The sequence below is a fragment of the Hemitrygon akajei genome, chromosome 26 (genome assembly GCF_048418815.1).
Source record: "Hemitrygon akajei chromosome 26, sHemAka1.3, whole genome shotgun sequence".
NCBI lineage: Eukaryota > Metazoa > Chordata > Chondrichthyes > Myliobatiformes > Dasyatidae > Hemitrygon > Hemitrygon akajei.
The window spans coordinates 6402977-6413688 of record NC_133149.1 but is presented as its reverse complement, the minus strand read 5'-3'; positions in this window follow the sequence as shown (position 1 = coordinate 6413688).

Below are 10712 nucleotides of genomic sequence, written 5' to 3'. Positions count from 1 at the left end.
GTTTCTTCTATCTCTATCTCTCTATCTGTTTGCACTATCTCTCTCTATCTGTTTCTACTAACTATCTGTTTGTACTGTCTCTCTCTCTATCTGTTTGTAGTATCTCTCTCTCTATCTGTTTGTACTGTCTCCCTCTCTCTCTATCTGTTTGTAGTATCTCTCTGTTCTATCTCTCTCTCTATCTGTTGTACTATCTCTCTCTCTATCTGCTTGTACTATCTATCTCTATCTATCTGTTTCTTCTATCTCTATCTCTCTATCTGTTTGTACTATCTCTCTTTATCTGTTTGTACTATCTATCTGTGTGTATTATCTCTCTCTATCTGTTTGTACTATCTCTCTCTTTCTATCTGTTTCTACTAACTATCTGTTTGTACTGTCTCTCTATCTGTTTGTAGTATCTCTCTGTTCTATCTCTCTCTCTATCTGTTTGTACTATCTCTCTCTCTATCTGCTTGTACTATCTCTCTCTATCTGTTTCTACTAACTATCTGTTTGTACTGTCTCTTTCTCTATCTGTTTGTAGTATCTCTCTCTCTGTTTGTACCATCTCTATCTATCTGTACTATCTCTCTCTCTGTACTATCTATCTCTATCTGTTTCTTCTATCTCTATCTCTCTATCTGTTTGTACTATCTCTCTCTATTTGTACTATCTCTTTCTCTATCTGTTTGTACTATCTCTCTCTCTATCTTTTTGTGCTATCTCCCTCTCTAGCTGGTTGTACTATCTCTCTCTCTCTATCTGTTTCTAATAACTGTCTCTCAACCGCATCGTTCTACTGGTAGAGACTGTCACCGTGTCTTCGGGCATGTAATTACTGTCACTGTGTCATTGGGCCGGTGGAGACTGCCACCATGTCGTTGGGCGGATAGAGACTGTCACCGTGTCATTGGCTGGAAGAGATCGCCACCGTGTCTTTGTGCTGGTAGAAGTGTCATAATGCCATTGCTGCTTTTCCAATGACTCCATAATCAATTTATGATCATTAAGACTCTGGTTCACTCCACCCAGGCTTTTCTGCTTTTTCAATAACGATACCAATGTAAGTAATGATCATTAAGACTCCTGTACACCCCCAGCAGGCTTTTCTGGGTTTGCAAAGACACCTGAATATCATCCAGGTACACCAGCATAATTTGGAAGACTCAATCATTCATGGTTGTCTGCATGAGTCTTTGAAAAGTCACCAGCCCATTGCAGACCCCCAACGGCATGCGAACATATTCATATCGACCAAACCTGGTTGAAAAAGCCTTCTTATGCCTATCACGCTCCTCTACCGCCACTTGGTGGATCAAGGTTTATCATTGAGAAAAGCTGTGCTCCCCGCAGAGCATCTAAACTCTCCTCAATACGCGGGAGTGGGAATGCATCCTTTTCAGCCTCAATATTCAGTCTCCGATAATCCACACACAGTCTTATGCTACAATCAGCCTTCTGTATCAACACTACAGGTGAGGTATATGCAATATTGCTCTCCTGAATCACACCCTTGTTCAGCAACTTTCCGATATAGTCTTTCACTTCACTGTTCTGATTTGGTGGAACGTGACGGTATGGCTGTGAAACAGGCTCATTATTAATCAAATGAATTTCATGCTTGACCTTGTCATTGTACCCAAGGTCTTCATCTTTGACTGCAAAGATATCCAGGTACTTAGCCAGTAAAGCACTTAGATGAGCTTGTTGTTCTTTACTACCCCCAATGTCGAGTTTGTCTGGAGTTGACTTCAACTTGTGGTTACTACCCTCCTCCTTCACACCAACAGTCACTTGTTCAATGCCAGCTGAGATCTGCTGAAATCTTACAGCACCTTGCTGATCACTATCTACGCACTCTAACTTTGATAGTATACCCAGCCAGGTCCTAGGTGAGAGCCATACTTCCTCTCCAGAGAGGTTTAAAACCTGTACTAGCAGTTTATGACAACAAGAGTCAACAACCATCAGAATAACTACAAGACCATAAGGTAGAGGGGTGTTATGTGGCTCAAGTAACATCTTATGGTCAGTACCAGCATCTCCAATGGCTTTCTTAGTCACAATGGTAACTACAGATTCAGCAGGTATGAGCTCAGTATCTTTTCCTGATATGTGGACTATGGCCTTCTTTTCAGTACTGTCCATCTGTACTCTCTGGAAAACATCTCCAATCAAAATCCAACTTTCCTTCTTGGGTCATGTCAAATTCGGCGTAGACATTGTCTGCGTTGGCTAATAATTTTCATGCCTACAATGCACTGTACAGGTTGTTCAGTGTTAACTGGATCTCTGACTACTGGAAAGACACAGTTGGGAATCATCATACCCATCACTTGAACCTCCAGTTCCAGATACCCAAGGTAAGGAATATCAAGACCGTTAGCAGCTGTTAATCTAAGCCAGCGAGCAGTGGACAACATATCTTCATCCTCTCCATTCAAGTGTTCTCGAAAGAACTGCTCAGTCATGGTGCTCACTTGACTACCTGTGTCCAACAGACAACAGACAGAGACACCTGATATCATAAGCTGAACAACAGGACATGTTCCTGGTCACAGGATGGCTGTACGTTATCTGAGTCTGTGAGTTTCTCCCAAATTGCCCGACTCACAACAACCTGGAGGCTGGAGGATTCAGGCTGTACCTCCTTTGCACTTCAGTTCTGGGGGCAATTCTTTGCTATGTGCCCTCCCACCTGACACTTGGAACATACTGTTGTCCATCCTTTGTGAACCAAGGCTGTAACTTAGGTCTACTGCTCGTAGCACATGCAATACCACTCTGTACAGCAAGATCCTTCATTGCTTGTGTCAACTCACTAATGGTTTTGCCCTGCTCTGCAACTATTTTAAGGAAATCGTCTATAGTGACAGCCTTAGATTCCTGAGCTTTGAAGTTGAGCACTGTGCCTGACTATTGCTACACTTGGACTTTACAGTCTTTGCATTTCCCTGAGGATTCTTCTGAAAACCACAGACGAGCCACCTCTCGCACTTCTATCATTCAGGACGCGGGGTTGTTCCGCACGAATCGGAGGAGCTCTCTTCTCAGGGAAGGATCTCTGATGCCTTCTATAAGTTTGATGCACCATCAATAACTCACGCTGAGACTTAGGAAGTGAGATATCGGCTTTTATTGACTGGAAGAATAAACAGCACTACATCCTGGGGAAAATGAGGGAGAGCAGCAGCCCACAGTCGCCTTTATACAGGGGTCTGTGGGAGGAGCCACAGGAGCAGTCAGCAGGGTCTGTGGGAGGAGCCACAGGAGCAGTCAGCAGGGTCTGTCTAGTTCACCACAAAGTTGATCTCTGAGCGCTACCCTCTTATTAGCCAAAGCATTAGGGGAATGTGTGGAAGTCGATAACGGATAAACTCACTCAGAAAACATATAAGTTATATAAACCATATAAACCCTTTATGCACTTCAGTTAGTCGCTCAAACAGGGACAGTCTGTGACTGTTCCTGTTTGGTCCACCAACTAACTGCCAGTTCCCCTTCCAGAATAGATATAGTCGTTCAGATACCCCTACAGAAGACAGGCTGGAGCCACATGTACAACAAGCTGGAGGAACTCAGCAGGTCAGGCAGCATCCGTGGAAAAGAGCAGTCAACGTTTCAGGCCAAGACCCTTTGTCAGGACTGAAGAGGGAGGGGGCTGGGGCCTTATAAAGAAGGTGGGGGGAGGGTGGGAAGGAGAAGGCGTGTGTGTGTGTGTGTGTGTGTGTGTGTGTGTGTGTGTGTGTGTGTGTGTGTGTGTGTGTGTGTGTGTGTGTGTGTGTGTGTGTGTGTGTGTGTGTGTAAGCCTCCGTTACTCTCGCAAGACCATGAATTTGCGCCTTGGAAAGTTTCCAGGGAGCAAGCCTGGGCAGGGTTTTTTTTATGGAAGACCGGCAGTTGCCCAAGCTGCGTCTCCCCTCCCACACCACTGATGTGTCCAAGGGCATTAGGACCCATACAGCTTGGCACCAGTGTTATCACAGAGCAATGTGTGGTTAACTGCCTTGCTCAAGAACACACACGCAGCCTCAGCTAAGGCTCGAACTAGCGACCTTCAGATCACTAGATGACCACCTTAACCACTTGGCCACATGCCAGGTGAAAAACCAATCAGAGGAAAGATCAAGGGGTGGGGGAGGGGAGGCAGGGAGGGGATAGGCAGGAAAGGTGAAGAAGGAATGTAAGGGGAAAGCCTATGGGTAGTAGAAGAAGGCAGAATCATGAGAGAGGTGATAGGCAGCTGGAGGAGGAGGCAGAGTGAAACTGGGATGGGGGAAGGGGGAAGGGAGAGGGAGGGAATTACCGGAAGTTGGAGAATTTAATGTTCATGCCAAGGGGCTGGAGACTACCCAGATGGTATATGAAGTTTTGTTCCTCCAACCAGAGTTTGGCCTCATCATGGCAGTAGAGGAGGCCATTTATGGACATATCTAGATGGGAATGTGAAGCAGAGTTGAAGTGGGTGGCAACCGGGAGATCCTGTCTGTTGTGGCAGATGGAGCGGAGGTGCTCGACGAAGCGGTCCCCCAATCTGCGTTGGGTCTCGCCGATGTAGAGGAGGTGGCACCAGGAGCATTGGATGCAATAGACGACTCCAACAGACTCACAAGTGAAGTGTTGCCTCACCTGAAAGGACTATTTGGGACCCTGAATGGTGGTAAGAGAGGAGGTGTAGGGACAGGTGTAGCACTTACGCTTGCAGGAATAAGTGCCACGTGGGAGATCTGTGGGGAGGGACATGTGGACCAGGGAGTCACGGAGGGAATGATTCCTGTGGAAAGCAGAAAGGGGTAGAGAGGGAAAGATGTGCTTAGTGGTGGGGTCCTGTTGAAGGTGGCAGAAGTTGCGGAGGATAATGTTCTGGATCCGGAGGCTGGTGGGGTGATAGGTGAGGACAAGGGGAACTTGGTCCCTGTTGTGGTGACGGGAGGATGGGGTGAGGGCCAAAGTGCAGGAAATGGGGGAGATGTGGGTGAGGGCATCATTGATGACGGCAGAAGGGAAACCACAATCCTTAAAAAAAGAGGACATTTGAGATGTCCTGGAATGGAAAGCCTCATCCTGGGATCAGATGCGGCAGAGACGGAAGAACTGGGAATAGGGAATCGCATTTTTGCATTTGGCAGGGTGGGAAGAGGTATAGTCTAGGTAGTTATGAGAGTCAGTGGGTTTATAGAGATGGAGGCCGAGATATCAAGAAAGGGGAGAGAAAGTCCGAGATGGACCAAGTGAATTTGAGGGCTGGGTGGAAGTTAGAGGCAGAGTTGATTAAATTGACGAGCTCAGCATGGGTGCAGGAAGCAGCACCAATGTAGTCGTCGATGTAGCGAAGGAAAAGTTGGGGAGCAGTACCAGTATAGGTTTGGGGCATAGACCGTTCCACATAACCCACGAAGAGGCAGGCATAGCTGGGGCCCATGCGAGTGCCCATAGCTACACCCTTGGTCTGAAGAAAGTGGGAAGAGCCAAAAGAGAAGTTATTAAGTGTGGGTACCAGTTCCGCCAACCAGAGGAGTGTGGTGGTGTTGGGGAACTGGTGAGGTCTATTGTCAAGAAAGTAGTGGAGGGCTTTGAGGCCTCCTTGATGGGGAATTGAAGTGTATAAGGATTGGACATCCATGGTGAAAATGAAACGGTCGGGACCGGGGAACTGGAAGTTATTGAAGAGGTGGAGGGCATGGGATGTATCCTGGATATAGGTGGGGAGGGACTGAACTATCGGTGACAAAATGGAGTCCAGGTAGGCAGATACAAGTTCGGTGGGGCAGGAGCAGGCTGAAACTATGGGTCTACCAGGACAGTCAGGCTTGTGGATCTTGGGAGGAGGTAAAACTGAGCAGTGCAGGGTGTGGGAATTATGAGTTTTTTGGCTGAGGATGGAAGGTCTCTGGAGTTGATAAGGGCGGTGATGGTATGGGAGACAATGGTTTGATGTTTTTTGGTGGGGTCCTGTTCCAGGGGTAAGTAAGAGGAGGTGTCCAAGAGCTACCGTTTGGCCTCAGTGAGGTAGAGGTCCATCCGCCAGACTACTACGGCACTACCTTTGTCTGTGGGTTTGATGTTGAGTTTAGGATTAGTGCAGAGAGAGTGGAGGGCAGTGCGTTCAGAGGGAGTGAGGTTGGAACAGGAGAGAGGAGTGGTGAAGTTGAGACGGTTGATGTCTCGGCGACAGTTGGAGATGAAAAGATCGAGTGCAGGTAGAAGGCCCGGGGTGGGGGGGGGGGTGTATCCAGGAGGAGGAGGAGGGTTGAAGCTGGGAGAAGGGGTCATCAATGGAGGGAGGGGAATCCTTGTTAAAGTAGTAGGCTCGGAGACATAGGTGATGGAAGAAGAGTTCAGCTGGAGCCAGACTTATCTATGTGCATGACAGTACCCAGACACAAATTACAGAATAGATAGAATGGCTCACGTACACAGAACAGGCTGGAGCCAATCTTATCTATGTGCATGACTGCACAAAGAGACAGGGACCTTGAAACACTGTCTAACTCCAAGAAGAAATATGGCTCAGCAGGGCTTAGCACATCTGTTGATCACCAGCAGTTTCTTACAGAAAGACAGGCTGCTATATTTAACTCACCGTGTTAACCCTCTACATACTTTATCAGACACTTCAGTAGCAAGTTAAGAGCTCAGTCTAGAGCATGTGAAAATTCTCTTATGTCTTCACCCTGACACTGTTTGCAACTATTAAAATGCAACAGCTGGGGTGTACTACAGTTGTCACTAAAAGCTTCCTGGAGATAGGTGAACAACTCATCAGCCTGGTCTTCCTCAGCAATACTGCACATACGTGCTTCTTCTAGAGCTGTGCAGTGACATAACAAAATCATACTGATCCTGGTCAGACTGATTTCTAACACGAAGCACCCGTTCGACTTCTTCAATAAAGTCATCAACAGACCTCCCATCTTTCTCAACATCCCCTGTAAATGGAGCAACGTGTCTTTCCCTTGGAACATATACATAGGATTTTTGCCTAATTTATCTCTTGTTGCCATGGCTTCCTTATGCCTACTACACAACTCCAATTTGTTCATTCAAATCAGGTTCAGTTTGCTCAATCTCTGAGTGTAACATTTTGAAAACTCAAGTCTTTAAAGTCTTTACAACAAGCCTGGAAAAGGGCTTGCTGACGTCTCTTGCAGAAAACATGTTAACTTCATGGGTGCAGTTGCTCTGGATCACCGTCACAGTTCTACATCCTGGCTTCAGACCCGATGTCCCAGCCCCGGCTCAAGGCTCCACCAGAGTCTCAGTGCAGGAATAGGGCTCTCCTTCCATCCTACGGGAGTGGCTGGCTTGTTCACCACCGCTACCGTATCATGTACTACTTGCTTGGAATTACCCCACTCCTGGTACTGAATTTTGTAAACTGGGAATAAATACACACACAAGGCAACAAATACTTTCCAGGTCTTAAACTCCTTTATTTGTTTTAGATGTTTTATTGCAGAAAGAGGGTATCAAAATAAAGTAAAACAGTTCCTGCTATTGCAATCTCAGTTTAACTTTAGACCACATCTTTGTTACGCATGCAGTATGAAGATAACTGAAAGTGGTCAGGTGTCAGATCTCTCAGTGGGAGAGCATTTTGGAGATAGTGATCATAATTCTATCTCCTTTACAATAGCATTGGAGAGAGATAGGAACAGACAAGTTAGAAAAGGGTTTAATTGGAGTAAGGGGAATTATGAGGCTATCAGGCAGGAAATTGGAGGTTTAAATTGGAAGCAGATGTTCCCAGGGAAAACTACGGAAGAAATGTGGCAAATGTTCAGGGGATATTTGTGCGGAGTTCTGCATAGGTACGTTCCAATGAGACGGGGAAAGGATGGTAGGGTACAGGAATCATGGTGTACAAAGGCTGTAGTAAATCTAGTCATGAAGAAAAGAAAAGCTTACGAAAGGTTCAGAGAGCTAGGTAATGATAGAGATCCAGAAGATTATAAGGCTAACAGGAAGGAGCTTAAGAAGGGAAGTAGGAGAGCCAGAAGGGGACATGAGAAGGCCTTGTTGGGCAGGATTAAGGAAAACCCCAAGGCATTCTACAAGTATGTGAAGAGCAAGAGAATAAGATGTGAAAGAATAGGACCTATCAAGTGTGACAGTGGGAAAGTGTGTATGGAACTGGAGGAAATAGCAGAGGTACTTAATGAATACTTTACTTCCGTTTTCACTATGGAAAAGGTGATTGTAGTGATGACTTGCAGCGGACTGAAAGTCTTGAGCATGTAGATATTAAGAAAGAGGATGTGCTGGAGCTTTTGGAAAGCATCAAGTTGGATAAGTCACTAGGACTGGATGAGAGGTACCCCAGGCTACTGTGGGAGGCAAGGGAGGAGATTGCTGAGCCTCTGGCGATGATCTTTGCATCATTGATGGGAACGGGAGAGCTTCCAGAGGATTGGAGGGTTGCCTACTGTTGTTCCCTTATTCAAGAAAGGGAGTAGAGATAGCCCAGGAAATTATAGACCAGTGAGTCTTACTTCAGTGGTTGGTAAGTTGATGGAGAAGATCCTGAGAGACAGGATTTATGAACATTTGGAGAGGCATAATATGATTAGGAATAGTCAGCATGGCTTGGTGGAGGTGGATATGATAGGGTCTTTTAAGAGACTCTTGGATAGGTACATGGAGCTTAGTAAAATAGAGGGCTATGGGTAAGCCTAGTAATTTCTAAGGTTGGGACATGTTCAGCACAAATTTGTGGGCTGAAGGGCCTGTATTGTGCTGTAGGTTTTCTGTGTTTTTAAAGCAAAATATACAGAACCAATACTGTAGTGGCAAATCTAAAAAAACCAATACAAACAATTCTAGAATCCCACCAACCCAGTACCTTATGCACAACATCGAAAATATGAATAAATATATCTCATCTCAACTGAGTGATATACTCACATTTGACAAACACATCTAGGCTAGACCTTGAAATGAGTTCTCCTTGCTCATGCTACGTGAGTAGAGATTAACACATTCACATCACTCTGTTACACTCACATTTGGTCATGAAACAATAAAAAGAGACAAATAAACTTTTAACAATATATTGCCTCAAAAACTATCTGAGCAGGCCAGATAAGGAACTACGCAATCAGACAATCCAGTGCTGATCAATTTACTCACGAAAATCTAAAGCATCCACATGTGAAACATGCCAAATTACTGATATTCTGGATTTACAAACAAGTATAAACAAATTTACATGGATATTATCAAATATTATTCATCCTTCCTCACTAAACTTGGGAAAAGCATCCAAATGTCATCCTTTCTCGAACATGGCAACTCTTTGTTCGACTCCACCCATGCAAAATGACATCACTGTTCTCTCATAAAGGCACAAGCGGCTATTTTAGCATTACCAAGGTGAATATATAAGAGCACATTAACAATAAAAAATAATATTCAACAGTCACCTGGTAACATTTATATCAATGTAAATAATGATCATCAAGACTCCAGTTCAACCCACCCAATGCTTTGCTGCATTGTCAGATTCAGATTCAGATTCAGTTTATTGTCATTTAGAAACCACAAATGCAATGCAGTTAAAAAATGAGACAATGTTCCCCCAGAATGATATCACAAAAGCATATGACAAAACAGATTACACCAGAAAATCCACATAACTTTTGGCAATCCCCAATCCAGAGTCCGGAGAGGTTGCTGCGTATTAATATCGCGCTACCGTCTTAACGCGTTTCCCGGAAAGGAGCTCCAAATCCACCAGACAAAACAAGACCAAAAACTAAAGCTACAAGACCTGCACAAAACCACATAGTTACAACATATAGTTACAACAGTGCAAACAATAGCATAATTGATTAAAAAAAACAGACCATGGGCACAGTAAAAATAGTCCAAAGATGTTAAAGGACTATAAGTTCAAAAGAAATCACCACACAGTTTCCACAAGTCCCCAGGGTCCCGACAGACTCGTCATCCCACGCCGGCGGCAGAAGGGAATACCCCCGCTATGGACTTCCACAGCGCCGCCCGACTCAGCCTCGCAGACGCAGCACACACTGAAAGCGACCTGACCGCAGCGGACTCCGAGTCCGTCGAACCTCCGAGCCAACGACCATCCCCTCCGGCACAGCTTCTCCGAGCACCATCCTCTGCTGAGCATATTAAGACGGCCATCGGCAACATGACCACAAGGACTGGGGGCCTGTTCTTCCCAGCAGAGTCCCGGACCTCACAGCAGCAGCAGCAACGAAGAAGGTCTTCCTGGAAATTTTGCGATGTTTCTCCATGCTCCCATGTCCATTTTCAATCGATTATGATTGCGAACGGCACCCCACTTCACAAATAACAGATAATCAGCTCCAGAGTGGCCACTGCAAGCTGCATCGTGCGGCCATCTTGAAAATAATGATATCAGTGTAAGTTATGGTCATTGAGACACCAGATCACTATCCCAGGCATTGCTGCTTTTCCAGTGACTCTTTGTTCAATTAATGATCATTAAGATTCCGGTTCACCATTCCCAGGTTCTGATATCGTTATTGGAAAAACAGCAATTAAAGGAATGATCATTAAGACTCCGGTTCACCCCACCCAGGCTTTGCTGTTTTTCCAATGACGCTATACCAATGTAGGTAATAGAAACATAAAAAACCTACAGCACAATACTGGCCCTTTGGCCCACAAAGCTGTGCCGAACATGTCCCTACCTCAGAAATTACCTAGGGTTACCCATAGTCCTCTATTTTATTTTTCTG